A 23,403-nucleotide genomic window follows, 5' to 3' on the forward strand; every position below is an offset into this window, starting at 1 on the left:
TTTCAACATTTGGCAGGTTTCTAAGAGATTCCCCCTGCATTATTCTAAATTCTAGTGAGTACAGGCCCAAGGCTACCAAAGGCTCCTCATATGTTAACCCCTTCATTTCAGACTCATCTTCATGAACCTCCTCTGGACTCTTTCCAATGACTACACATCCTTTCTGAGATATGGATCCCAAGGCTGTTGACAATACTCCAAGTGCGGCCTGACTAGACTCTTATAAAGCCTCTACATTACCTCCTTGCTTTTATATTCTAATCCCCTTGAAATAAATGCCAACATTGCATTTGCCTTCTTTACCACAGACTCAATCTATAAATTAAACTTCAGGGAGTCTTGCACAAGGATTCAGCAATGCCTCTCCTTTGTCACCCTGGTTGTTATTTCCTTGAAAAAGTCTAACAGGTTCATCAGGCATGATTTCCCTTTACAGAAACCATGCTGACTTTGACTTATTTTATCATTGGTCTCCAAGTACCCTAAAACCTCGTCAATAATAATAGACTCAAGTACTTTCCCAACCACTGAAGGTAAGCTAATTGGCCTTTCTTAAAGGATGAAGTGACATTTGCAATTTTTCAGTCTCCCGGACCATGCCAAAATCAAGTGATTCAGGTAGTCACCACATTCTGATTAAGAAAACTTACTTCTGATATTCCTCCTATATATTCCTCCAATCACCCTGGTCTTAGCCATTTCCACCCTGGGAAAAAGCCTCTGTCAATATACTAGATCAAAACATCTTATCATTTTGTACATCTCTATCAAGTCATCTCTCATCCTTCTTTACTCTAAAGAGTAAACACCTATCTAGACATACTAATTTTCATAAGATTTGCCTTCTAATCCAGGCAGCATCCTGGTAAATCTCCTCTTCACCCTCTCTAGAACTTCTACAACCTTCGTCTAAAGAGGTGACCAGAAATAAGCACAATCTTTCAACTGTGATTCTCTCTAGATGTCAGCCTACCAGTGAGAAAACTGGAAACTTGGGCAAGGATATCAAGAGGAATTTGAAAATCCCTGCCGATATCGCACTGCAGTGGTGAGGCACAGAACATAAGAAGACCATTCAGCCCCCCCCAAAGCTGCCTCTGGTGTCCCTGCTCATTTGGTTCCTCCCATGGTCCACATCCTCTTATCATATTCCATCTTCTTCAGCCCTTCAACTTCTCCACCTATTCCTCTATTCCAACCCCCCCACTCCAACTTTTCTATCAGTTCCCCTCCCCCAGCCACTTTCTCTTTCACTTGGTCTCACCTATCACCTGCCAGTTGAACTCCTTCCGCTCCTCCACCTTCTTATTCTGGCTTCTTCCCCCTTCCTTTCGAGTCCTGAAGAACGGTCTTGGCCTGAAACTTTGACAGTTTGTTCCTCACCATAGATGCTGCCTGACCTACTGAGTTCTTCCAGCATTTTGTGGATGTTGCTCTGGATTTCCATCACCTGCAGAATCTCGTGTGTTTCTAATTTGTGGATATATTTTGCACACGATCTGCATCACATTATGTCGAAATAATCACCTTGCTGTGCTGAAGTTGGGCACAGAATATCAATAGAAGATTAGAACTTTAAAAGGAATCAAATCAGTGGGTGGGGATTCTATGTATCTGCAGCTCCACAGATGATTAAATAACTGGGCAGAAATAGTGTTCTGTGAATCGTGGGAGAGAAAATACCAATGCCTTTTTACTGTGGGAAAAGAGTTGAAATTCTTCATGTCTGTGGTAAGCTTGCATCAATTTCCTGTCCCCACTATACTAATCTGTTTATTTTAACTGAGCTAATGAGAAAGTGGGGAGCAGTAGATTGAAGTTTAATTCTTGCATGACATTGATGTTTAATTTTGTTTCTAAATGTGGATTGAACCTGCACAATCTGCAAGTAGAGGCGACACCTCTCTAGGAGTTTGTGAAGATTCAGCATGTCATTTAAAACTCTGTCAGACTGCTATAGAGGTGTCCTGGAGAGCATATTGACTAGCTGCATCAGAGCCTGGTATGAAAACACCATTGCTCTTGGATGGAAAATCCTACTACAAGTAGAGGATGCAGTCCAATCCATCACGGGTAAAGCCCTCCCCATCACTGACCACATTGACGTGGAATGTTGTCACAGGAAAGCAGAATCCATCATCAGGGACCCTCACCACCCAGATCATGCTCCCTACTCACTGCTGCCATCAGGAGGAAGTTACACTTATATCTTCAGGTTCAGGAATAGTTACTATTGCTCAACCATCAGCCTCTTAAACCAGTAGGGATAACTTCACTCACCCCAACATTGAAATGTTCCCACAGCCTATGGACTCACTTTCAAGGTCTCTTCATTTTATTTTCGCAATATTTATTGCTTGCTTGTTTGTTTGTTTGTTTGTTTATTTATTTATTATTTTCATTTTTGCATAGTCCTTTCACACTGGTTGAATGTCCAAGTTGGTGTGATCTTTCATTGGTTCTGTTATGGTTATTATCCCATTATGGATTTATTGAGTATGCCTGCAAGAAAATGAATCTTAGGATTGTACAGAGTTAAATCTGTGTATTTTGGTAATAACATTTACTTTGAAATTTGAGATCTTGAAGTTTGTGGTGAAGATATTTCTAATTCACAAATTTGTTGAAATGTGTATTTCCTCCTTAAAAAGGAGAACATAACTTTCTGTTTGCCAAGAGGCTTTATCTTATAGCAAGAGTTATTTTCTTTCTTTTTAATTTAAAGAGATACAGCACAGTAACAGTCCTTCCATCCCAACAAGACCACACTGCACAATTACACCCATGTGACGAAATAAACTGCTAACCTGAGCAACAGACACAAAATGCTGCAGGAACTCAATGGGTCAGGCAGTACCTATGGAAGGGAGCAAACAGTCGACGTTTTAGACCATAAGATAGTTAGGCCATTTGGTCCATTGCATCTTCTCCACTATTTCATCATGGCTGATCCAATTTTCCTCTCCACCCCAGTCTCCTGCCTTCTCCCCATATCCTTTCATGCCCTGACAATTCAAGAATATATCAACCTCTGCCGTAAATACACATAAAGACTTGGCCTCCACAGATGCCTGTGGTAAAGAATTCCACAGATTCACCACTCTCTAGCTAAATGAATTCTTCCTCATCTCATTATAAAAGGACACCCCTCTATTCTGAGGCTGAGTCCTTTGGTCTTAGACTCTCCCACCATAGGAAACATCCTTTCCACATCTACTCTGTCAAAGCCTTTTGCCATTCAATAGGTTTCAATGACGTCACCCTTCAGTCTTATGAATTCTGGTAAATACAGGCCCAGAGCCATCAAACGCTCTTCATATGAGAAGCCTTTCAATCCTGGAATCAATTTTGAGAGCCTCCATTGAACCCTCTCTAGTTTCAGCACATCTTTCCAAGCTCAGGGGCCCAAAATTGCTCACCATACTCCAAGTGAGGCCTCACCAGTGTTTTATAAAGTATCAACATTACATCCTCGACTTTATATCCTAGTCCCCTTGAAATGAATGCTTCCTCACCACAGATTCAAGCTGCAAATTAACATTTAGGAAGTCCTGCACAAGGAATCACAAGTTTCTTTGCACCCTTCAGATTTTTGTATTTCCTCTCCAATGAGTAAATAGTCAACACTTTCATTTCTTCAGCCAACGTGCATGACTATGCACTTCCCAACATGTATTCCATCTGCCATTCCATTGCTCATTCACCCAGTCTAATTCCTACTGTGGCCTCTCTACTTCCTGTAAGCTACCTGCCCCTTCACCTACCTTCATATCATATCAAAGCATCAATTCCATCATCCTAATCACTGATATATAACATAAATGTGGTAGAATCATTTGTGTAATACAATGGTTTGTAAGACCATAGACTATAAGACAATAAGACATACGAGCAGAATACAAGCATAACGAGCAGAGAGGAAGTTAGATATGGCCCTGAGCAAGTTAGATATGGCCCTTGTGGTTAAAGGGATCAGGAGGTATGGAGAGAAAGCAGGTACAGGGTTCTGAGTTGGATGATCAGCCATGATCATACTGAATGGCGGTGCAGGCTTGAAGGGCTGAATGGCCTACTCCTGCACCTATTTTCTATGTTTCTAATATGGCCATTCAGAGTCCACTCTGTCCTTTCATCATGGCTGATCCTAGATCCCATTCAATCCCGTAGACCTGCCTTCTCATCATACCCTTTGATGCCCCGACCAATAAGGAATCTATCAACTTCTGCTTTGAATATACCCATGGACTTGTTCTCCACTGCGGTCTGTGATAGAGCATTCCACAGAATCACTACTCTCTGGCTGAAAGAATTCCTCCTTACCTCTGTGCTCTCTAACTCTAGATACCCCACTGTAGGAAACATCCTCTCCACATCCACCCTATCTGGTCCTTTCAACATTCTGTAGTTTTCCATGAGATCCCCACACATTCTTCTAAATTCCAGTGAGTACAGGCCCAAAGCTGCTAAAAGCTCCCCATATGTTAACCCCTTCATTCCCTGAATCATCCTTGTAAACCTTACCTAGACTTTCTCCATTTACAACACATCCTTTCTGAGAAAAGGGGCCCAAGACTGTTGATAATATTCCAAGTGCGGCCTGACTAGTGTCTTATAAAGCTTCAGCATTATCTCCTTATTTTTATATTCTATTTCTCATAAAATAAATGCCAACATTGCATTTGCTTTCTTCACCACAGACTCAACCTGTGAAGTAACTTTCAGGGAGTTTTGCACAAAGTTATTCTGAGTCCCTTTGCACCTCTGTATTTTAAACCTTCTCCTCATTTGCTCTATTGTTCCTTTTGCCAAAATGCATTATTACACATGTCCCAACACTGTATTCCATCTGCTGAAGAGTCTCAGCCCAGAATGTCAATTTTACTTTTCTCCATAGATTCTGCCTGGCCTGCTGAGTTCCTCTTGCATTTTGTGGGTGTTGCTTGAATGTCCAGCATCTGCACATTTTCTCTTGCTTGTGAATGTATTCCAACAGCCATTTTTTGTCCATTCTTCCAATTTGTCTAAGTCCTGCTGCAATTGCATTGCTTCCTCAGCACCACCTACCTGTTCCACCTATCTTCGTATCACCCACTAACGTTGCCACAAAGCTGTCAATTCCACTATCTAAATCATTGACAAACAATGGGAAAAGTAACGGTCCAACACTGACCTCTGAGGAACATCATTAGTCACTGGCAGCCAACCAGAAAGGCTCCTTTTATTCCCACTCGCTGCCTCCTACCTGTCAGCCATTCCTCTATCCACACCAATATCTTTCCTGTAAATGCCAATTTGTTAAGCAGCAATTTGTAAGGCACCTTATCAAATGCCTTCTGAAAATCCACGTAAATGGATTTGTTTATCCAACCTGCTTGTTACTTCCTTAAAGAATTCTAACAGATTTGTTAGGCTGGATTTCCCTTCACAGAAACCATGCTGACTTTGACTTATTTTATCATTAGTCTCCAAGTACCCTGAAGCCTCATCCTTAAAAACAGACTCCAAAACTTTCCCAACCAGTGATGTTAGGCTAACTGGCCTATAATTTCTTCTCTTTTGTCTTCCTCACTTCTTAGAGTGGAGTAACATTTGCAATTTTCCAGTCTTCCCAGACCATGTCAGAATAAGTGATTCTTAAAAGATCATGACCAAAGCATCTATTGTCTCTTCAGTAACCTCTCTCAGGACTTTGGGATGTAGTCCATCTGGTACAGCTGACTGATCCACCTTAAGACCTTTGAGTGTGTCTAGCCCTTTCTCCTTTGAAATAACAATAGCAGTCAGTCCTGCTCCCTGACATTCACGGACCCCTGGCACACTGCTAGTGTCTTCCTCAGTAAATACTGAAGCAAAGTACCCATTAAGTTCATCTGCCATTTCTTTGTCCCTCACTAGCATCATTTTCCAGTTGTCCAATATCAACTCTCACCTCCCTTTTACTTTTGATAGAACTGAAAACTTTCAGCATTATGCTTTATATCTTTGGTTAGTTTGCTCTCATAGTTCTTCTTTTCCCTTCTTGTAGCTTTTTTAATTGTTTTGTTGGCTATTAGAAGCTTCCCATCATCCAACTTCCCACTCACCTTTGCTACCTATATGTCCATTCCTTGATTGTTATGCAGTCCTTAACTTTCCTTGTCATCCATGGGTTGCCTAGCCCTGTCAAATGTGAACTTCTTAGTCTATGGGACATATCTATCCTGCGCTTTGTGAACTATTCCCAGAAACTTCAGCCATTTCTGTTCTGTTGTCATATCTGCCAGTAACATCTTCCAATCCACCTGGGCAAGCTCCTCTCTCATGCCTCTGTAGTTCCCTTTATTCCATTGTGATACTGATCCATGTGACTTATACTTCTCTCTCAAATTACAGTGTGAATTCAGTCATATTATGACCACTGTCTCCAATGGGTTCCTTAACATTAAGCTCCCTAATAAGATTATTACACAACACCCAATCTAAGTTGGCCTTTCCCTGAGTGGGCTCAAACACAAACTGCTCTAAAAAGCCATCTTGTAGGCATTCAACAAATTCCCTTTCTTGTGATCGGATCTGATTTTCCCAATCTCCTTGTATATTGAAGTCCCCCATTACATTTGTGACATTATACCCTTTTGACATTACCCTTTCCAGCTCCCTTTACAATCTTAACCCCCCCATCTTGTCTACTATTTGGATGTCTGTATATGATTCCAATAATGTTTATTTTTACTCTTGCAATTTCTTAAATCCATTCACTAAGACTTGACATTCTTGACCTTATGTCATTTCTTTCTAAAGATATGATTCCACCTCTTACCAATAAAGCCACACCACAACTTATGCCTTCCTGCCTGTCCCCTTGATGCAAAGTATATCCTTTGATGTTAGGCTCCCAACTATGTCCTTCTTTCAGCCATGACTCAGTGATGCCCACAATGTCATACTGGCCAATCTCCAATCCACCTTATTTCAAATGCTATGTGCATTTAAGTACAGCACCTTCAGTTCTGCAATCTCCTTCCTTATGAATTTTGCCTCTATGGTAGAACTTAATTCTTTGCTCTGTGTTAAGTTGTACCCAATCATTGACTTGTCCTTCCTTACATTCATATTACACATTACATCGTCTACTGGTAAACCTGCTGGCTCATCCTCAGCTCTATTATACTGGTTCCTATCCCCCTGCCAAATTCGTTTAAAACATTCCCAACAGCTCTAGCATATTGGTCCACCTCAGATTCAAGTGCAACCTGTCCTTTTTTCAGGTCACCCCTGCCCAGAAGAGGTCCCAATTATCCAGAAATCTGAATCCCAGCCCCACTCCAATTCTTCAGCCATACATTTATCTGCCACCTCATTATATTCCTATCCTCCCTGTTGCATGGCACAGATAGCAATCCCGAGATGAATACTCTTGAGGTTCTGCTTCTCAGCTTCCTTCCTAACTCCCTGTATTCTGTTTTCAGGACCTCATCCTTTTTCTACCTATGTCATTGGTACCAATATGTACCATGAACTCTGGCTGCTCACCCTCCCTTTCAGGATATTGTGAACACGTTCAGAAACGTCACGGACCCTGGCACCTGGGAGACAAACCACCATCCGTATTTCTTTCTTGTATCCACAGAACTGCCTATTTGTCCCCCTAAGTATAGTGTCCCCTATTTCTGCTGCCTCTGCATTTTCTTGCCCTTCTGAGCCACAGGGCCAGATTCAGTGTTAGATGCACGGCCGCTGTTACTTTCTACAGGTAGGTTATCCTCCCCAACAGTACTGAAAATGGAGTACTTATTGTTGGAGGGGATGGCCACAGGGGTGCTCTCCACTGTCTGACATTCTCCCTTCCCTCTCTTGACAATCACCCATTTATCGGTCTCCTTAGTCTTGGAGTTCCTGCCTATCACTGCTTCACTTTCCCTAACAAGCCAAAGGTCATTGAGCAGCATCTCCTGTTCCCTAACACAGTCTCTAAAGAGCTGCATCTCGATGCATCTGGTGCAGATGTGGCTATCAGGGAGGCTGGTAGTCTCCTGGGAATCCCACATCTGACCCTCAGAACAGAACACTGGCTCTGCAGACATACCCCCTATTCTCTCAAGTGCTAATTCTTGCTGAAGCCCCATTGAGCCAAAGGCATAGGACTCTGTCTGACACAGTCCATTCTGATGACGACTGCTCCCATGATGAGCACTCCACTAGGCAGTCAACGTTGATCTCTCTAACGTCCGTTAATGCCCCCCTCCCCTTCTTACCCCACCCCCTAGCTATTTATTTATTTACCTATCTATCAATTAATTAATTATTCCTTTTTTTTTCTTGTCTATTTTTTTCTCTCTCTGCCCCTCTCACAATCACTCCTTGCCTGCTCTCCATTTCCATCTGGTGCTCCCCTCCCCCGTTTTTTCTCCCTAGGCCTCCCAACCTTCCTTCTTCAGCCGCGTACCCCTTTTGCTAATCAATCTTTCAGCTCTTAGCTTCATCCCTCCCCCTCCTGTCTTCTCCTATTGTTTTGGAACTCTCCCTCCCCCTCCTACTTTCAAATCTCTTACTCTCTTTCCTTTCAGTTAGTCCTGATGAAGGGTCTCGGCCCGAAACGTTGACAGTGCTTCTTCCTATAGATGCTGGCTGGCCTGCTGCGTTCCACCAGCATTTTAAGTGTGTTGCTCTCTTCTTCTGTTGAAAATGTTTGTTAAGCAGCCTCATGTCTGGCATATTGCCAATGGACTCCTGAAAATTCAAGTATGCAATATCAACCAGTTCTTTGTTTATCCTGCTTATTGTTTCTTCAAAGAGTTCAAACAGATTTATCAGGCAAGATTTTCCCTTGAGGAAACCATGCTGATTCCACGCTATTTTATCATGAGTCTCCAAGTACCCTGAGACCTCATTCTTAATAATCAACTCCACTATCTTCCCAACCACTGAGATCAGACTAATTGGTCTCTAGTTTTCTTTCTTCTGCTCTCTCCCTTCTTGAAGAGTGGAGTGAGATTTTCAATTTTCCAGTCTTCCAGAAACATTCCAGAATCTATTGACTCTTGAAAGGTCATTACTAATGTCTCCTAATGTCTCCATGATCTTTTCAGCTACCTCTTTCAGAACTCTAGGGTGTACATCAGACAACCCCAATAGGTGGACCGCAGGTCAGATGTGGACCACGAGAACCAAATGTTTGGACCGTACTGACCCATTGGCACTTACGTGAACTCACCTGTCATAACATGTAAATAAAGCGCGCGCTGCTCTAATTAATTTTAACCTCATCTCACACCGTACACTTGACCTGTGACCCCGTAGAGCGCGCGACCTACTGCGTGACCAATTCCAGAATTGACACAGTTCTTTGAGAAGAATGGCTTGGATGTGAGCAAAATTGTGCCCATTGTCACCGATGGGGCTCCGTCGATGGTGGGACTACACAAGGGCTTGGGAAGCAGTTTTGCCGCTGTTAACCCAGAACTCTTGGCATCTCATTGCATTATTCACAAATCAGTGTTGTGCACTAAACTGTGTGGGGAAATGAAAGAGGTGATGGATACTGTGACGAGACTGGTAAATTTCATTCATGAGAGTTCTAGTCTGCAACATCACCTTTACAGAGCATTGCTGGAGGAAATGTCAGCAGAACACAAAGATCTTTTGGTGCAGAATGATGTTCACTGGCTGAGCAAAGGCCGTGTGTTGGAGATAGTGTGCAACCTGCACGATCAGCTTGTGTCATTTTTATCCAGCCTGCAGAGCCAGAAAGCCCAAGGATTTAAGAGGTTTTTAAGTGACAACAAGGTGATGGCATATGTTCTTTTTCTGTGTGACATCATGTCTCATCTAAATCAACTTAATCTGCAATTACAAGGCACAACCACACTGTTGTGGACATGTACGAGGCGATTGAAACTTTCTGGTCAAAGCTCAACTTTTTGGAGAGAGGCATTCATGGGAGGAAGCTGCGCTTTCCACGTCTGCAGGAGCATTGCGAGAAGAACGAAATGCGGGAGGCTCCAGTGATGAAGGGTTTCGTGACGAGCCTGGCAGAAAACTTCAGGGAACGATTTGAAAGCTCCCCCGAACTCTCAAGTAACATCCTCCTCTTCCTGAGACGGCCGTTCTCCATTTCGGCTGACGACCAGGGGACTGCAGAGGCCAAAAGGCTGGTGCCTTCCATTGATGAGGCAAGGAATTGGGAGCATCTGATTTGCTCAAAGCACAACACAAGGACATTGGGGTGAGTGACTTTTGGATCAGCTTGGTTCTCCGAGCTCAATTCAAAAACAGGAGAGCTATTGCAATGCTCCTACTCACACTGTTCCCCTCCACGTACGTATGTGTGTCATCGTTTTCTTCAATGAATTCTATCAAGAACCAGGACAGAAACAAACTCTCTAATGCACATAATATTACAACAACAATAATACTGATAATTTCATTTATAGCTACACTTCATACACTTCATACTTCAAATGCTACATAGTTTAATTAAAAAGAACAAATAGATTAAATGAGAGAACAGAAACCGTGGAAAAGGCGATACTACTAAAACTCTGTATGGAAGAGAAGCGTTCTTTGTGTGATGAGAAGTGGTGAAGACTAGTGTGTGTGTGTGTGTGTGTGTGTGTGTGTGTATTATTAGTATCAGTATCACTGTTGTTGTAATATTATTATACCGCAACAAATGGACAAAATGAAATTGATTCGCTCACCAATCAGTGAGGGAAGTGACAGCGACGGGATGAGGCAATCCTTCTGAAGTCGGGCCTATGTTCTGTTGTGGCAATCCTGAGGAACCGGCCAAGATGTGCATTGGAGAGTCTGTTTCTGTCCTGGTTCTTGATAGAGTTCATTGAATAATACGATGACTCACATATGTACGTGGAGGGGAACAGTGTGAAAACCTCTTAAATCCTTGGGCCTTCTGGCTCTGCAGGCTGGATAAAAATGACACAAGCTGATTGTGCAGGTTGCACACTGTCTCCAACACACGTCCTTTGCTCAGCCAGCGAACATCATTCTGCAGCAAAAGACTTTGTGTTCTGCTGACATTTCCTCTAACAATGCTCTCAAAAGGCAATGTTGCAGACTAGAACTCTCACGAAGGAAATTTACTAGTCTCATCACAGTATCCATTGCCTCATTCATTTCCCCACACAGTTTAGTGCACAACACTGATTTGTGAATAATGCAATGAAATGCCAAGAGTGCTGGGTTAACAGCAGCAAACCTGCTTACCAAGCCCTTGTGTTGTCCCACCATCGACGGAGCCCCATCGGTGACAATGGGCACAATTTTGCTCACATCCAAGCCATTCTTCTCAAAGAGCAGTGTCAATTCTGGAATTGGTCGCGCAGTAGGTCGTACGCTGTATGGGGTCGTAGGTCAAGTGTACGGTGTGGGATGAGGTTAAAATAAATTAGAGCAGCGTGTGCTTTATTTACATGTTACGACAGGTGCATTCATGTAAGTGCCAATGGGTCAGTACGGTCCAAACATTTGGTTCTCACGGTCCGGACCTGGCCGGCTGCCTGCCTTTTGGGGTTGTCTGCCTTAGGGAAACACTCTATTTGACTCAACTGATCCCACAACAGCTAATAGCGTTACGTCGACCGCTAAATGGGTGTGCTGCCCTCAAAGAATTGTAAAGGGAAAACATAAATGGGTTTTAGTGTTCTTAAGAAGAAACTCTGGATAATAACACTGCTTGCGAACTCCACTGGGACTTCTGGAATGCTCAGGTCCTATATACATATGATTACAGCCTTTGGGCTGGAAAGCATTTTTTTTACCAAAACCCCAATCCCAGGGTGTGTCCACCATTGGAGCAGAGCTTATAAATAAAAAAGTTTATGGCAGCATTAGTATTTCCTACTCAAACACAGCCTCTGTTATTACACAGAAGCGTTGTAATTTTGCACTTCGTGGCATGTCTGTGGTTTTCTGATTTGACCTTTCTTCTGACAACTCTAGATGCTTTCCCTTGTTATCTTTAAATTCTGTGCTTGCCAACATGTGGGGTGGCAGGATCTTTCTTTCTCTATTCATTCAATGGACATAAATTTAGTGGCCACATTATTAGGAATCTCTTATAACTAGTAACATGCCCACTGACTGTACGTCCGCAGTCGTCTGCCGCTGTAGTCCATCCACTTCAAGATTTGACGTGTTGTGCATTCAGAGATTTTCTTCTGCACACCACTGTTGTGACGTGTAGCAGCTTCATGTGTGGCATCTTCCTTTGTCTATCCTACTTGTTATTTCCTCAAATAATTCCAACGGGTTTGTCAGGCAAGATTTTTCCTTAAGAAAACCATGCTGACTTTGGCTATGCCCCTAAGTACCCTGAAACCACATCCTAAACAATCAGTTTCAACAGCTTCGCACTGGCCTATAATTTCCTTTCAATTTCCTCCCTTCTTTCTTGAAGAGCAGAGGGACAATTACAATTTTCCAGACCTCCAGAACCATACCAATATCTAGTGATTCCTGAAAGATCATTACTATTTCCTCCACAATCTCTTCAGCTGCCTCTTTCAGAACCCTGGGGTGTTGTCCATCTGGTACAGGTGACTTATCAATCTTCAGATCTAAGCACCTTCTCCCTAGTAATAGCAGCTGCACTCATTTCTGTCCCCACACATTGTAGAACTTCTGACGTACTGCTAGTATATTCCACAGTAAAGACTGGTGCAAAATAATTATTCAGTTCATCTATCATTTCCTTGTCCACCATTACTACCTCCCCGGTATCATTTTCCAGCGACCGATATCTAGTCTCACATCTCTTTTACTCTTTGTATATCTCAAAAAACTTTGGGTATCCTCTTTGATATTATTGGCTAGCTTACCTTCGTATTTAATTTTTTCCTTCCTTATGGCTTTTTAGTTGCCTTCCTTTGGTGCACAATCCCCTAACTTCCCACTAATTTTTGCTCTATTATATGTGCTCTCCTTTGCTTTTATGTTAGCTTCGAGTTCCCTTGTCAGCCATGGTTGTGTCATCCTGCCTTTAGGAAACCTCTTCTCTGTGATGTATCTCTACTGCACCTTCTGAATTGCTCCCAGAGACTTCAGCCATTGCCTCTCTGCCATCGACCCTGCTTGTGACCCCTTCCAATCAACGATGGCCAGCTCCTCTCTCATGCCTCTGTAATCCCTTTACTCCATTGTAACAGTGATGTATCCGACTATAGCTTCCCTCTCAAATTGCAGGGTGAATCATATCATGTCATGAACACTTTCTCCTAAAGCTTCCTTTACCTTAAGCTCCCTGATCAAGTTTGTAGGAGATTATGAAATTCAAACACTGCTTCAGTGATTCCAGTCTAGACTGTGGTGGAGCAGACTCGAAGGCCTAATTCTGCTCCTATGTCTTATGGTCGAAAAATAACATTAAATGAAAGAGCATGAAATAACAAGATAATGAGTCCTTAAAGTGAGACCATCAGTTGTGGGAACACCAGAAATAGAATAAATGTGCTTATCCCTTTGTTCAAGAGCCTGATGGTTGAGGAGCAGTAAATGTTCTTGATGGTGATGCAACTCCTGAGGCACCTGTACCTTCTACCTGATGACAGCAGTGAGAAAAGAACATGGCCTGGGTGGTGATGATCTTTGACGATGGACACTGCTTTTCTATGCCAACATTTCATGTAGATGTGCTCAATAGCTGGGAGGTTTTACCCATGATGTACTGCACCAAATCTACTGCTTTTTGTAAGCTTTTCTGTTCAAAGGCATTGGTGTTCCCATACCAGGCTGTCGTGCAGCCAGTCAGCACATTTTCCACCACACATCCATCGAAGTTTGTCAAGGTTTTTGATGACATGCCAAATCTCCACAGACTCCACATGCGCTGTTGTGCTTTCCTCACAATTATATTTATATGATGGGTTCAGGACAGGTTGTTTGAGATAGTGACACCCAGGAATTTAAAGTTACTGACCTTCTCTACCTCTGATCTTCCGATGAGTACTGGCTCATGGACCTCTGGTTTCCCTCTCCTGAAGTCTACAATTAGTTCCTTGGTCTTATTGACATTGAGTGAGAGGTTGTTGTTATTACACCACTCAGCCAAATTTTCAATCTCCCTCCTGTATGTTGAGTCATCATCACCTTTGATACGGCCTACAATGGCAGTGTCATCAGTAAACTTGTAAATGGTGTTGGAGCTGTACTTAGCCACACAGTCATAGGTGCAAAGTGAGCAGAGCAGGGGACTAAGCACACATCCTTGTGGTGCTCCTGCGCTGATGGAGATTGTAAAGGATATATTTTTGCCAATTGAAACAATGGGGTCTGCAAGAGAGAAAATCCAGGATCCAATTGCACAAGGGGTATTAAGACCAAGGTCTTGGAGCTTATTGATTAATTTAGAGGGAACGATGGTATTAAATGCTGAGCTGTAATCGATAAAGAACATCCTGATGTATGAACCTTTGCTGTACAGATATTCCAGGGTTGCATGAAGAGCCAATGAGATGGCATCTGCTGTGAACCTGTTGCTTCGTTAGGCAGATTGGAGTAGATCCATCACCATTCAGGCAGGAGCTGATATGTTTCATCTCAAAACACTTCGTCACTGTGGATGTATTGTAAGTACCACTGGGCGATAGTCACAGGTTACCACACTCTTCTTGGGCAGTGGTATGATTGAAGCCTGCTTGAAATAGGTGGGTACTACACATTATCAGAGTGAAAGGTTGAAGATATCCATGAACACACCAGCCAGTTGTGGTCAGCACAAGTCTTCAGTACTTGGCCATGCACTCAGACTGGACAAGATGCTTTCTTTGGATTTACCCTCTTGAAGGCAGTCCACATGTCATCTTCAGATACTGAGACCAAAGGCTCATTGGGAGGCAGGGGGGTGCGCGATGGTTCCTCCCTGTTCTGGTGATCAAAGTGAGCATTGAAGGCATTGAACTCATCTGGAAGCAAAGCTCTGCTATCCCTTATGTCTCTAGGTTTAAGTTTGTAGGAGGTTATGAAATTCAAACAGTCTAGACTGGAATCTCCACTTTGCCCAAGCGATGGTGTTTTGGAGAACGTACCTGCACCTCTTGTAGCATTCTTGATCTCCAGACTTTGACCCCTCTGATCTGGATCTCAGCAAATTCCAGATTTCATGGTTCATCCAGGGGTTCTGATTGGGGTAATTCCTGAATAATTTTGTGGGGACACACTCATCCACAGCTGTTTTAATAGCAATAACTTTCAAGATGGTGCCAGTGTACTTTGGCGAATTGCAGAAAATTGTACTAATTTTCCCTAAATCATGTTGGCTCTTGTCTTCTTCTTTGCCATAGGATCTTTCTGATTGGCTGTTGCCGTGTCTGGTGGCTTCTCGCATGCCATTGGTCAGTATGATCACCAGGGCACTGTACTTGTGAAGGAATAATTGTAGCTGCTTTGAGTTCTTTGAATGACAGAAAATTGCCTATATTTGTCGGTTATAGTCTCAGCAGAATGTCAAAATGGCAGTGTCTGTCACTCATATAGGTATGAGTGACAGACTCTGTAGGTATCTGGGAGCACAATCAAAGAATAAAGCAACACATTGTACAAACCAAAACTCTGTCTTGGATATTCCTAAGTTCAGCTGAGACAGGATGAGGGTTGGGCATGGGGGGGGAGGGGGCTGTCAACCCTATCCCATAAAACCCAGAGCTACAGAGATGTCAACAGAACCTCCAAAGGCATCATCCCTGGGAGAGGAAGGCTCTTATCTTGGGCTAGACCTAGAGACAAATTGAAAGAAAAGCCCAGGACAGAACATTCTTGTGAACTGCTGTTGGCAGCCTTTGACTCAGTACAGGAGATGGGCATAAGTAAGTGAGTCCAAGTAAGTACTTAAAAAAAGCATAATGAGAGGAAAGATCTTTAGGCCTCTAAGTGACTCAGCATGTTTCTACTTTGGCGTGGTTGAACCTTTTGTCAAAATGTTTCTACTCTTTGTATCAATGTCAACAGGTATTAATAGGTACATTTAATGTCAGAGAAATGTATACAATATACATCGTGAAATGCTTTTTCTTCACAAACATCCATGAAAACAGAGCAGAGCCCCGAAGAATGAATGACAGTTAAATGTTAGAACCCCAGCGCCCCCAGTTCCCCCCACCCATGCACAAGCAGCAGCAAAGCAATGACTCTCCCCTTTGTATACCTTTTGTATACAGAAGGCTACCAGAAAAAGGACAGTAACTTCACGAAAGATCCCATCCACCCTGCTCATGGACTGTTTGACCCATTGCCTTCAGAGATGTGGCTACGTAGCATTCACACCAGGACCACCAGACTCAAAAACAGTTACATTCTTCAAGCAGTAAGGTTGATCAACACCTCCATCCAATAACCCACCTCCACTACTTTATCATTTCCTGTCAGAGTCACCCTTATGTAGAGCCTAGTGTCACTTTATGGACAGAGAATCAATCTGTCTTAGGTATAAACTCTCTTATGTATTTATATTTATTGTGTTTTTTTATTATTGTGTTCTTTACTTCATTGTGTTTTTGTGCTATATTGGATCCAGAGTAGTAATTATTTCATTCTCCTTTACTCTTATGTACTGGAAATGACCTTAAACAATCTTAAATCTTCAATTTTGTTTCCATTTGCACTGCTTCATGGGTTATGAAACATTTGAGGAATTTGTATGAGCAAGGAAACGCAAATACTAGCCTATTCCAAATTTAAACCCTATCATTAAAACACAAAGCTTTTGCACAGATTAATTGCCATAGTGTTTGATTAACATTCCAGGCACCTGATGGAATCCAATGAATGCCACAACACACTCACAAAAAGGGCCAAAAGCCGGAATGAATTTCAGCTGTTATTCTTGCAGGAAGTTATTCTTGCAGGCTGTTGAACAGAAGGGTCAGCCCTTGCTTGTCATTTGATGTGATTCATGTCCTGAGCATGTCCAATGCTTTCTCAGTGTGGATGGTGTTGTTATGTAAACAAGAGCGATAACTAAATTCCGTGCAGCGAGTTCACTGTATGAGCCTTGGGGGAAATGGCCAGTTGGTCGCTTTGATGTTGATTAAAGTATTGAAGTTGGTTGTGATTCAAGAATGTCCATTTTGCTATTCTAAATTGTGGACTAGGATTGTTTATGTCCAATTAAAAAAAACAAGCACGCCTCATTCTGGAGATGCTCTCGGTAGAAGCTCCCAAACCCAAAGGGATATCTCATTCTTATAGCCTTCAGATGATGGAGTCCCTAATGATGGATACTCTTAAAATGGCATCCATTTTTAAGGACCCCTGTTAACCAGGACATGCCCTCTTCACATAGCTACCATCAGGGATGAGGTGCAGGATCCTAAAGATACACACACACAATGATTCAGAAACAGGTCATTCCTTCTGCCATCAGATTTCTGAAAGGACATTTAACCCATGAACACTACCTCACTACTTTTTTGCTCAATTTATATGAGTTCAATGCTGACTGGCAACTCCTGCGAAACAGCTGGTACCAAACTGTATCGGTCTCTGCCGTTCCTTTGGTTTATCAGTTGCGTGGAGAGGGGGAGTTTGCATATAAGTATACGTATACATATATAAATATATACACACACACACACACACACACACACACAATGGCATACAAAAGTTTGGGCATCGCTGGGCAAAATTTCTTTTACTGTGAATAGCTAAGTGAGTAGAAGATGAACTGATCTCCAAAAGTCATAAAGTTAAAGATGAAACATTCTTTTCAACATTTTAAGTAAGATTAGTATATTATTATTGTTTTGTAGAATTTTAGAGTGGAAAAAAAGGAAAGCAGCACCATGCAAAAGTTTGGGCACCCCAAGAGATTTCAGCTCTCAGATAACTTTTACCAAGGTCTTAGATGTTAATTAGCTTGCTAGGGCTATGGATTGTTCACAGTCTTTGCTAGGAAAGGCCAGGTGATGCAAATTTCAAAGCTTTATAAATACCCTGACTCCTCAAACCTTGTCCCAACAATCAGCAGCCATGGGCTCCTCTAAGCAGCTGCCTAGCACTCTGAAAATTAAAATAAATTATGCCCACAAAGCAGGAGAAGGCTATAAGATGATAGCAAAGTGTTTTCAGGTAGCTGTTTCCTCGGTTCATAATATGATTAAGAAATGGAAGTTAACAGGAATGGTGGAGGTCAAGTTGAGGTCTGGAAGACCAAGAAAACTTTCTGAGAGAACTGCTCATAGGATTGCTAGAAAGGCAAATCAAAACCCCTGTTTGACTGCAAAAGACCTTCAGGAAGATTTAGCAGACTCTGGAGTGGTGGTGCACTGTTCTACTGTGCAGCGACACCTGCAAAACTATGACCTGTATGGAAGAATCATCAGAAGAAAACCTTTCCTGCATCCTCACCACAAAATTCAGCATCAGAGGTTTGCAAAGGAACATCTAAACAAGCCTGATGCATTTTGGAAACAAGTCCTGTGGACTGATAAGGTTAAAATAGAACGTTTTGGCCGCAATGAGCAAAGGTGTGTTTGGAGAAAAAAGGGAGCAGAATTTTATGAAAAGAACACCTCTCCCACTGTTAAGCACGAGGGTGGATCGATCATGCTTTGGGCTTGTGTTGCAGCCAGTGGCACGGGGAACATTTCACTGGCAGAGGGAAGAATGAATTCAATTAAATACCAGCAAGTTCTGGAAGCAAACATCACACTGTCTGTAAAAAAAGCGGAAGATGAAAAAAGGATGGCATCTACAACAGGATAATGATCCTAAACACACCTCAAAATCCACAATGGACTACCTCAAGAGGCGCAAGCTGAAGGTTTTGCCATGGCCCTCACTGTCCCCTGACCTAAACATCATCGAAAATCTGTGGATAGACCTCAAAAGAGCAGTGCATGCAAGACGGCCCAAGAATCTCACAGAACTAGAAGCCGTTTGCAAGGAAGAATGGATGAAAATCCCCCAAACAAGAACTTAAAGACTCTTAGCTGGCTATAGAAAGTGTTTACAAGCTGTGATACTTGCCAAAGGGGGTGTTACTAAGTACTGGCCATGCAATGTGCCCAAACTTTTGTTTCGGGCCTTTTTCCTTTTTTGTTATTTTGAAACTGCAAAAGGTGGAAACAAAAAAGTAATCTTACTTAAAATATTAAAGAAATGTGTCATCTTTATCTTTATGTCTTTTAGAAATCAGGTAATCTTTTCCTCACTTAGCTATTCACAGTAACAGAAATTTTGACCGGGGTGCCCAAACTTTTGCATGCCACTGTATATATATCTACTGTAATTCACAGTTTTTATTATTATGTGTAACAATGTACACACTGTTGCATAACAACAAATTTTATGACATTTACTGGTGACTTTAAACCTGATAGTGCTTCTGATTTAAAAAAAGCACTTCTGACAAGGCAAAAATCCCACCCTGCATCACTGGTATTCATCCTGGGATCTGGTATGAACCTAAAACATTCAGGTGTCACGAGTTCACTGACAAAATGGACGCTTAACATCACAATGTACCTAGCTCTGATTTTGCATCTCAATGTCTGCCTGCACTGCACCTTCTCTGTAACTGTAACACTGCATTCTGTTCTTGTTTTCCCTTGTTCTACCTCAATGCCCTGTTGTAGTTCATGGATCTTTATGAATGGCATGCAAGGCAAGATTTTCTGTGCAAGATCAAGATTATCTTAATTTTTCATATGTACATTGAAGCATTAAAACATACAGTAAAATGCGTTGTTGGTGTCAAAACTGACACGGTCCAAGGATCTGCTAGGGCATCCCACAAGTATCAATATATTTCTGGTGTCAACACAGTATGCCCATAACTTGCTAACCCTAACACATACGTCTTCTGAATGTAGGAGGAAAGGGGAGCACCCAGAGAAAACCCACATTGTTAAGCAGAAAACACACTAACTCCTTCCAGACAGTGAACAACCCGAAACAACTGTGCTGTAAAGCATTATGCTTATCGTTATGCTACCATGCCAACCTATGTTTTGATCTGTACAAACAATATGCAAGACAAGCTTTTCACTGTACCCCAGTACATGTGACAAAAATAAACCAATTCCCATTCCAGGTTCAGAATGGGAGGGAACAGATCTAGCCATGTGGACGTACAGCTGTGCTGTGACCTGTTGATCTATTCTGGTACGTCTTTTGCTAAGACTGCTCGCCTGAATTTCTTTCCATGTGACTTCTTGAGGGTCAGCAGCTTTAAATTGCTCGGAGTCATCATTTCAGAGAACCTGTCCTTGGCTCAGCACGTTAGTGCTTTTACGAAGAAGGTACAGCAGCACATTTGCTTGCTGAGGGGTTTGTGAAGACCTGGCATGACATCTAAAACTCTGACAAACTTCTATAGATGTATAGTGGAGAGTGTATTTTCTGACTGCATTGCAGCCATCCCCTTGAATGGAAAATCTTACAAAAAGTAGTGGATACAGCCCAGACCATCACAGATTATGTCCTCCCCCACCATTGAGCACATCTACACAGAGTGTTGTCACAGAAAAGCAGCATCCCCCATCACCCAGATCATGCTCTCTTCTTGTTGTGGGAGCCTCAGGACTCTCACCACTAGGTTCAGGGACAATTATTACCCCTCAACCATTAGTCTCTTGAACCAAAGGAGTTAACTCCACTGCCCTATCATTGAACTGTTCTCACAACCTATGGACTCACTTTCATCTCATGTTCTTGATATTTATTGCTTATTTATTAATTACTTTTTCTCAGCTCATTTATTATTATTATTATTTATTTCTTCTTGTATCTGCGCAGTTTATTGTCTTAGACACACTGGTTGTCTGCCCCGTCGGGTGTAGTCTTTCACTGATTCTATTATGGTTATTGAATTTATTGAGTATGCCTGAATGAAAGTTAATCTCAGGGTTGTATACTTCGATAATAAATGTTCTTTGAACTTTTTCTCCCTGAGAAGCGTCTATCTGACCCTATCACTGGGGTGCCAAATCAGCCCGTGAACCAGAACTTTGCTGGAGATGTCAAAGTTTACCATTATATTAGTAAAGGCATAATACAGATTGTTTTAAAGTAGATGAGAATTATACTGCAAATGAAAATAAGGAAATGGTAGACACTGAGTAATTATTTTGTGGCAGTTTTCACAAGAGAGGAAGGGAATAATATACCTGACCAACTAGGGAAATCAATAATAAAGCAAAGGTTGCATTCACTGAAGTGAATGTCGGTGAGAAGACAGTTTAAAAAAGTTATAATGACATTAAAGACCAACAAATCCCTGTAACCTGATGGTGTTTTACCCCAAGGGCTGTAAAGGAAGCAGCTGAGGAAATTGCAGATATTTTAACCATAATCTTCCTAAAGTCCTTCAGTTCAGATTTGCCCCTTTTGATTAGATCATTGCAAATGGTAACTTAATTATTAAAGAAAGGTGAGAGTAAACCAGGAAATTACTGGCCTGTTATTCTAAAGTTTGTTATGGGACGTTTAATGGAATCTAAAATTAGGGACACAGTGACTGAGCACTTAGAAGAAATTTGAACTGATTAGAGGGAGCCAACATGGATTAGAATAGAACAGGTCAAGCGTAACAAAATTGATTTTTTTTTGAGAATGTAACTAAAGTTGTCTGGGGAATATCTATGGATTTAATTTAAATGAACTTGCAAAGGCATTCAGATAATCACTTGTAAGTTAAAATGAAAACTGGAATTAAAGGGGAACTCCTGATCTGGTTATTATATTAGAAATCAAAGAGCAGAGAAAGAGACAGATACATTTAATCTGGAAGGAAGTGGAATATTTTACGTATCTACAGGAAAGAGTCATGGAGTCAAAGAACTCAACAACACAGAAACAGATGCTTCAACCCTTCTAGTCCAAGCCAAACTATTAATCTGCTTAGTTCCATCGACCTGCACCAGCACCACAGCCATCCATACTCCTCTCATGCATGTACCTATCCAAATTTCTCTCAAATGTTGAAATTGATCACACAACCACCACATAAGCTGGGGCATGGGCATTACTGGCAATAAAATGCCCAAACTTATTTACCCCTGAAAGCAAAGTAGTGATTGACTTTCTTAAGCTGTTAAAAGATTTAAACATTAGCTTTATTTTTCGCATGTACATTGAAAGACTGAAAGGAACAGTGAAATGCAATGTTTTTGTAGTCTGAGGTTGTGCCAGGGGCACCTGTACGTGTTGCTAGACTTCCAGTGCCAACTTAGCATGACCAAAACTTACCAAACCTTACTAACCTGTGTGTCTTTGGATGGTGGGAGGAATTTGGAGCACTTGGAGGAAACCCACATGATCATGGGGAGAACGTACAAACTCCTTACGAAGAGCGACATGAATTGAATCCTGATTGCTGATCACTGGCGCTATAAAGCATTATGCTAACCACAACGCTATTGTGCCGTCTGTGATATTGTTTGTATGCAGAAGTTGTTCCCATGGTGTTAGAGTCATTGATATCTACTGTACAGAAATAGGCTCTTTGGCCCACTTGTCCACACCAGTCAAGATGCCCATCCAAGCTGGACCTATTAGTCTGCTTTAGGCCAATAACCTTCTGATCCTTTCTTATCCATGTACCTGTCCAAATGTCTTTTAAACATTGCTATTGTACTTGCTTCAACCACTTTCTCTGTGTAAAAAAATTGCCCCTCAAATCTTATTCATCTCAACTTAAACCTATGACCTTTAGTTCTCGATTTCCCCAATTCTGGGAAAAAAAAGAGTCCATTTGCCCTTTTTATGGCCCTCTTAATTTTGTACACCTCAAAAAAATCAGCTCTCAATCTTCTACACTTCAAGGAAAAATGTCCTAGCTTGTCCAACTTCTCCATATAACTCACTTCCTGGAGTATCAGGAAGAGAATTTCAGAATTAGATTTAATTGCTGTGAGATCTGTTAACTTTAAATAAGGATAGAGAAAATACTGAGTTACATTAAGTACGTATATGTTTATCAGTTAAGTGCAAAATAACAGAAATAAAAAAGTAGTGAGGTAGTTCATGGGTTCCTTAGTAACTTTCTGCTGTTTTTCCAGCTTAACAACATTTTTCATGTTCAAGGATTTCTTTCTTTTTGCAGGGTGATCAAAACTGTACACACAATTCTCCACAAAGGATTGCACTTCTGTGACGTGGGTTGTTACTTGCCACTTCTCAGTCCATGCTTGGATGTTATCATCCGTGAAGGAGTTCAAAGTACGCTGATTATCAAAGTATGCATGCCATATGCGACATTGAGATTCAGCGTCTTGCAGGCAGCCCCAAAACCAAGAGACACAACAGAATCCATGAAAAAAAACCCACACAAGGGCTGCGGAACATCCAACATGCAAAACAAGAACAACTGGTGCAAACTAAAATGAGCAAACACATAACACACAGAACGTGAACCACAGATTTCCTGAGAGTGAGTCCATAGTCATGGAGCCAGTTCAGTGCTGAGGC

The 23,403-nt window shown here is 41.8% G+C and overlaps 1 long non-coding RNA gene across 1 annotated transcript in view; it reads left to right on the forward strand.

Moving 5' to 3' along the window:
* The window catches only part of LOC132393549 (uncharacterized), a 55,513-nt gene extending 32,406 nt beyond the window's left edge, over positions 1-23,107 (forward strand). Inside the window, exon 4 of the long non-coding RNA XR_009511932.1 lies at positions 23,039-23,107. This is a non-coding gene — a long non-coding RNA (uncharacterized LOC132393549). The remainder of the gene's footprint in view (positions 1-23,038) is intronic.
* Positions 23,108-23,403: the final 296 nt, after the last annotated feature.

This window comes from Hypanus sabinus, chromosome 4, assembly GCF_030144855.1.
Source record: "Hypanus sabinus isolate sHypSab1 chromosome 4, sHypSab1.hap1, whole genome shotgun sequence".
In the NCBI taxonomy this organism is placed as follows: Eukaryota; Metazoa; Chordata; class Chondrichthyes; order Myliobatiformes; family Dasyatidae; genus Hypanus; species Hypanus sabinus.